The sequence below is a fragment of the Dendrobium catenatum genome, unplaced genomic scaffold (genome assembly GCF_001605985.2).
Source record: "Dendrobium catenatum unplaced genomic scaffold, ASM160598v2 fragScaff_scaffold_1554, whole genome shotgun sequence".
Lineage (NCBI taxonomy): Eukaryota > Viridiplantae > Streptophyta > Magnoliopsida > Asparagales > Orchidaceae > Dendrobium > Dendrobium catenatum.
In genome coordinates, this window is record NW_021320016.1 from 336128 (window position 1) to 342776 (window position 6649).

The window sequence follows — 6649 nt, forward strand, 5'->3', positions numbered from 1 at the left end:
ACCCCTTCCCCCCCCCCCCCGCCCCCTTCTTGGCGTGCCATAGTTATCCAACAGCTTTGAAAAAAGATTTTTCTTATAGGAAAATAGTTAAACTTTCATACCGTGCCCTAGGTGCCTATTTTAGTCCATACAATGCTTTCGTCAATTCAAAAACAAGATTAGGAAACCAGGAATATTCGAAGCCTGGAGGTTGCTAAAAATAAACGTCCTCTTTCATCTCCCCACTAAGAAAAGAAATTTTAACATCCATTTGAAATAATTTAAATTCTTTAAAATAGATAAAAGCTAGAAGAACCTTTATTACTTCAAGTCTAGTTACAGGGGCAAAATTCTTCTCAAAATCAATTCCTTCTATTGGATTATACCCCTTGGCAACCAATCTTTCCTTATTTCTAACCACTACACCTAAATCGTTCATCTTATTTTAAAACCCACCTAGTTCCAATAATACTTTGATTATTAGTTCTTTCTACAAATTCTCAAACATTATTTCTAACAAAATGATTTAATTCTTTTTGCAAAGCTAAAATTCCAAATTCATCATAAAGTCTTTGATTCAAAATAGTGAGTTCAATCATTGAAATAAATGTTGAGTGGTTCACTTCTTTTCTACGTCCATGCTTAGTTCAAGCCCCTTCACTTTTGTCTCCTAAAATTAGTTTCCTAGGATGACTTTTAAAATATTTCCATTCTCTAGGCAGCTTATTTTTTTACTTCAACCATTTCTTCATGATTTCTATTTTCAATTCCTTTGGTTCTTTCTTCAATGTCTTCTGAAAGTTCATTAGGAATGTAAGGCCCCTTATGAACTAGCCCGAGGCTAAATAAGAGAGGTGAATTGGTTGTTTAAAATAATTTGAAAACAAAAACATTAACCAAACTCACCACAAAGAAAATTAAAGTGCGAAAATTAAATGCATAAATAATAAAAGAAAGAACACACCAGATTTATAGTGGCTTGGTCCAAACTTAACCTACGTCCACTCCTTGGAGACAACCTCCAAGTATTGCACTAAACTAAGTGTCTCTCCTTCAGCCCCCACAGTTAAGCGGAGAAGCCCTTACAAAATCACTTCCACCTTCCCCGGTGCAGCAGAGTCGCTGGGTCCTTTGACACCAAAGAGATCTTCTTCTTCTGTGAACTTCCCTCAAGACGAGCCTTGAATCCGATGGTATTGAGGTGCAAGCCTGCCGGAGCAACCGTATGGAATCCCCCTCCACACTCCCTTGAGTCCCCCCTCATAGAATCTTCTCCCTCTCTCAGACTTCACCCGTTCCTCACTCTCTTTTAAGCTCTCTCTTCATGTCTCCACCAAAAAATGAAGCTACAATGGCTGCCAAAAGACACTTACCAAGTGTCATGTCATAGCTTAAATAGAAGATCTCAAAATGAGCTCATTAATGTAAGTTCCCGACTTTATCGTCAAGGATGATACTAATATCATCCGGTACGATCAGTGCAAAATAAGCCCAATTAGTCAGGACGATTTGAGATGATTAGAAGAAATTTGTTCATATCGTCCAGGATGAAAATATATAATCCAGGACGATAATATATCTTTCGGAACGATCAGTACACATCGTGGAATATCATCCTTAACATCTCCAAAAAAAAGAGCTATCTGATGTCCAATCATCCAGCGCCCGGATGATCCTGCTATCATCCATAACGATTTAATCATCCAATCAAGTCATAATTGATTTCCTTAAATGCCAGATTAATTTTGGAAAAAAAGTCCTGGATCATCCTTGATGATATTTTATAGTCTTGGATGATCCCCTGGATGATGTCCAAAAATAAGTAATTCCTAAATAGATCTGGTGGCAGATTCTTTCTATTTTGAGCCTATCGTCCTAGCTGATACATAATCATCCAGGATGATATTTTTTGCATAATGACGGCTGCTTTAATAAGGATGCCCTAATTATGGTTTCTACTTTTGAACTGATCGTCCAGGATGATATAAATATCGTCCGAGATGATGTTACCAAAAATAGTAAACTCTATGGAACAGTCAGAAATCCTCCAAGTTACAAAGCATCATGAGCCACACCAAATACAATAGACTCAAGAAAGGAAAAAATGGACAAACTGACTCAGACCTAGTCTACCCAATCTTGAGCTGGTTTTAAATTGCAGTCTGATCGTGTGGACCTGAAATGTCAGAAGATAAGGCAGTCGTAGAGAACATATCATCAAAGTCAAAATAGTAGTGTTTGCAATAAGAGTGTTTGCTATCATCAAAATCAACATCCATGAAAATAGATCCGTAACATCTTGTTCTTCCAACTTTAACCCTCCATAAATATAAAATTCATAAAAAACTATATGAGTGGTCTTCTCTACTGCCAAAGTCTTTTTATTAAAAATTCTATAGGATTTTCCAACACTTCAATATCCTAGAAAAATTCCTTCATCAGATTTAGGATCAAGTTTTCTTAAAAGAGTTTTCCTATTGTTACGAATGAACACTTTACATCCAAAGACATGTAGGTGTGATAGAGTGGGTATTATACCTTTAAGAAGCTTATAGGGTTTCTTATTCAATGTAGATCTAATGGTCACCCTATTCAGAACATAACATGTTGTAGTAACTGCTTTAGCCCAAAAATATTTATGAGGTGAATATTCAGCAAACATCGCTCTTGCAAATTCTACTAAAGTTCTATTCTTTCTTTCAACAACCCCAATTTTTGTGGAGTCATAGGAGCTAAAAAGTTCTGATCAATCCCTTTCTCTTTGTAAGAAAAATTCAAATTTTTCATTTTCAAAATGTCCTCCATGATCACTTTGAATTGCAAGAATTTCACAACCTAGCTTCATTTGAATCCAAGTAGAAAAATTTTAAACTCTTTAAATGATTCACTCTTATGAGATAAAAATAAACTCCAAGTGAACCTTAAATAATCATCAACAATCATATACCAAAAAGATTTCCTTCTAGACTTTTAGTGCTAACAGGTCCAAAGAGTTCCATGTGAAGAGTCCTCTAAGGGTTTGTTAGTTCTAACATCCTTTATTTAATGAAAGGAGAACTTAAATTCTATCCCTAATTGACATGCATCACAGAGGTAATCCTTAGTGAAGTCTAATTTGGTATGCCTCTTACAAGTTCCTTCTAGGTATTCTTTCTAAGATTTCTCATGTTTTCATGATAAAGTCTTCTATGCCATAACTAAATTCATTAGTAACAAATTTTAAACAAAAAGTATCATAAGATTTAATATAATTCAAATCAAACATGTAAACATTATTTACCCTATTTCCATGTAACACATTAACTCCATTTTGGCTTATAATGTAGCTTATAGGCAAAAAATTTATTTTAAAACCTTTATTACAAAGCTAACTAATAATTAGTAAATTATGTTTCAAGCCTTCCACCAATAAAAAATTCTCAATTAAAAAATTATTTATATTACCAATCATACGTTATCCTACCACTCTCCTTGTGATATAATATCCAAGTGTTATCCTGCCTCTAGTCTAGGCCTCTAATAATATAAATTGATTCATATCTCTAGTCATATGTTTTTAACATCTGCTATATAGGTACCAATTATGAGGGCTTAAATGAGAGCATTTCTATAAAATAATCAAATGTTAGACTTAGAACCTAAATAAATTTGGGTTCACCTCTTGATAAAGATAATCCATATGCATGTTTGATATGGTGTAATTTAAGTACATTAGGTCTCCATAAATATGTTCTATTATGAATAAAGCAACTACAGGAAATATGCTCTATCATTCCACATGAAGAGTATTTAACACCATGAAAAGGTTTTACCAGTTTATGTGAGTTATAATTTATTTTCCTATATTTTGAAATTATATACTTTTGATCAAGATTGTAAAATAATTCAAATGTGGGAGGTGTCTTATCTTCCTTAAAAGCTTTTAGCTTTTCCTTAGGATATGAGTTTGCTCTTTCTAAAACTGAATTAATAACTTTCAACTCATATTCTCTTTGGTCTAATACAACCATAAAAACCTTAAAATAATTTTCCAGTTTATTAGAAGATGCTTTTTATAAATCAAGCTCCTTATTCAAATTATTAAATTCATCTAACATAGTCATGGGATTGTTATCTATATTTATTTGATCTTTTCTAAGGTTTTCATGCTCTTTTTATAAATTCAAATGCTCAATATTAAGATTAGCATGCAATTTTTTTAGTTTCCTATATGCATTATGGATTTTCTCAGAAACATCAAATAATTCATCATAAGATATGTCACATACCTCTTCTTGATCTGAATAAACAAGTTTAATTTCCATTAAGCACAAGTTTGTGACTACCTCTTATACTTCTATTTCTGTGGAGTCTGAGGCTGAGTCAGCCTAGAAAGCTCTTTGTAGTCTTTTCTTTCCATTTCAAAAATTAGTTTTATCCTCAACTTTCTCCTTACTAGGGTTATGTTTGAGATTTGAGCAATCAGTCTTTATATATCTAGGCTTCTTGTATTTATAACAAATAACTTCATTTGAAACTTTTGCATTCCTGTTCAATTTACCTTTATTTTAATGTTGATGTCTTCATTACTTTCTCCTAAGAAAACTTTTGAATTGCTTCATCATAAGAACAATATCTTCCTCATCATCTAGCATTCATTGATCACTTTCTGAATCATCAACTTTAAAAGCAATATTCTTCACTTTTTACCTGTCACATGCATCAATCTATCTTTGATTCTCTCTTTGCTCGTAAGTAATATGTGATCTAAGCAGATTATCAATAGAATATATGTTTAAATCTTTAGACTCAGTTATGGAAGTAATCTTTGCATCATAAGCAATATATAAATAACATAAGATTTTATTATGTTTTTTTTTTAATTTGTTAGTTATCTACCTAAAGCATGAAATAAGGTAACAATCTGAGTAAATTGTGTATATATTTTCAAAATTAATTCATTTGATCTCATGCAAAATAGTTCATAACCATGAAATAAAATGTTCAACCTGGATTATTTTACCTCATTTGTTCCTTCAGAAGTTATGCAAAGTCCCCAAATTTCTTTGCTAATTTTTCAAGTTGAAACATGTATATAATACTCAGATTTTAAGGCACAAAAAAAACTATTTAAACATTTAGCATTTAACTATGCTAAGTCTTTTTCTTCTAATATCCAAATAGTAAATAATGTTTCAATTCAAATGTCATCAATAAGTCTAGTAGGTCTATTGTACCTTCCTATACTAACATGTGATAGTCAAGTGATTGTAGAAAACTAGACATGATTGTTTTTTAAAAATCAAACTAAATGTTATCGAATAAAGGTGGTCTAGTGATCGAATATCCATCAGAAGTATTCTTGTTTCCAAAATTAGCTATGATCGTTGTTCAAAAAGTATTTTAATTTTTGAAATTTTGGTCTCATACCACTTGAAAGTTTGTGTGGGTTGTTAAACCTTATAAATCTATCATATGGCTAACCAAGAGATGGGTGAATAGGTTATTTAAAAAATCTTTTTGATTTTTGAAATATTGTTTCTAGAAAATTTAATTAATGATCCAAAAATATGTAGATGTATAGATATGATTATCAAAAAAGATTTTTCAACCCAAAACTTTAAAGTGTGGAAAAATAAAAATAAAAAAAAAATTAAAGTGAACAGAAGAACACCAAAATTTTACAGTGGTTCAGTCCAAACTTGTGAATATTCGAGTAGGTTGTTAGACCTAACATAACTGCCCTAAGACAAACCAAGAGAGGGGTGAATTGGTAAGTTAAAAAAATTCTCTTGGATTTTAGAAAATCATTTAAAGATATATAACAAAATTATAGATTTTCACAAATACCTTTCAACCACAATAAGTTAAAGTGCAGAAAATAAAAATGTTGTCAAAAGTAAAAGAACAGAAGAATACCAAATTTTATATTGATTCAGTCTAACTAGACTTATGTCCACTCCATGAAGACTCTTTCTTCAGGTATTACACTAAATCAAAGCGACTCTTCTTTTGCTCCCACAACAAGGCAGAGAAGTCCTTACAAACTCTCTTCCACCAACCTCAGTGCGGTAGAGTGTTGATATCCTTTCTCACCATCCTATTGATGTCAGAATACCAACATCCTTTTTCACCCTCTTAATGATAGCAGAGTACCAATGTCCTCTCCCACCCTCCTGGAGATGGCACAGTATCGTAATCTTCTTTGAAAATATTTTATCAAAAGCCTTCAAGGAATTAGGGAGAAACTTGAACAACAAACAAGAGATCCTTACCTTTTGGTAACCTTATGAATCCCCTCATAAATTCCTCTCAAAAGATCTCTCTATATTCACTCCTAAAACACTATCCTTTTCAACTTTTGAAATAAATTCATAGAAAGATCTATTGAGTGTTAGTTTTTAGGACATTTATATATGAAAGACAAGAAAAACCATCTAGAAAACTAAAAATTTCATGTTGAATGTACTCAGATCATATAGTAAGATCAAACTACATCTAGATGAACTATTCAAAATTTTATATGTGATCTTATACGAACCTTATTTCATACTCTGTTAGTCATTTGTATGAACCGACATTATAGAATATGAATAGTTCTAAATTGAATTAATTTTTCTGGTATGATCCTGTATGAACCCAATTCATACACTATGAATCATCTGTACAAACCAGTAAAAATATAATATGA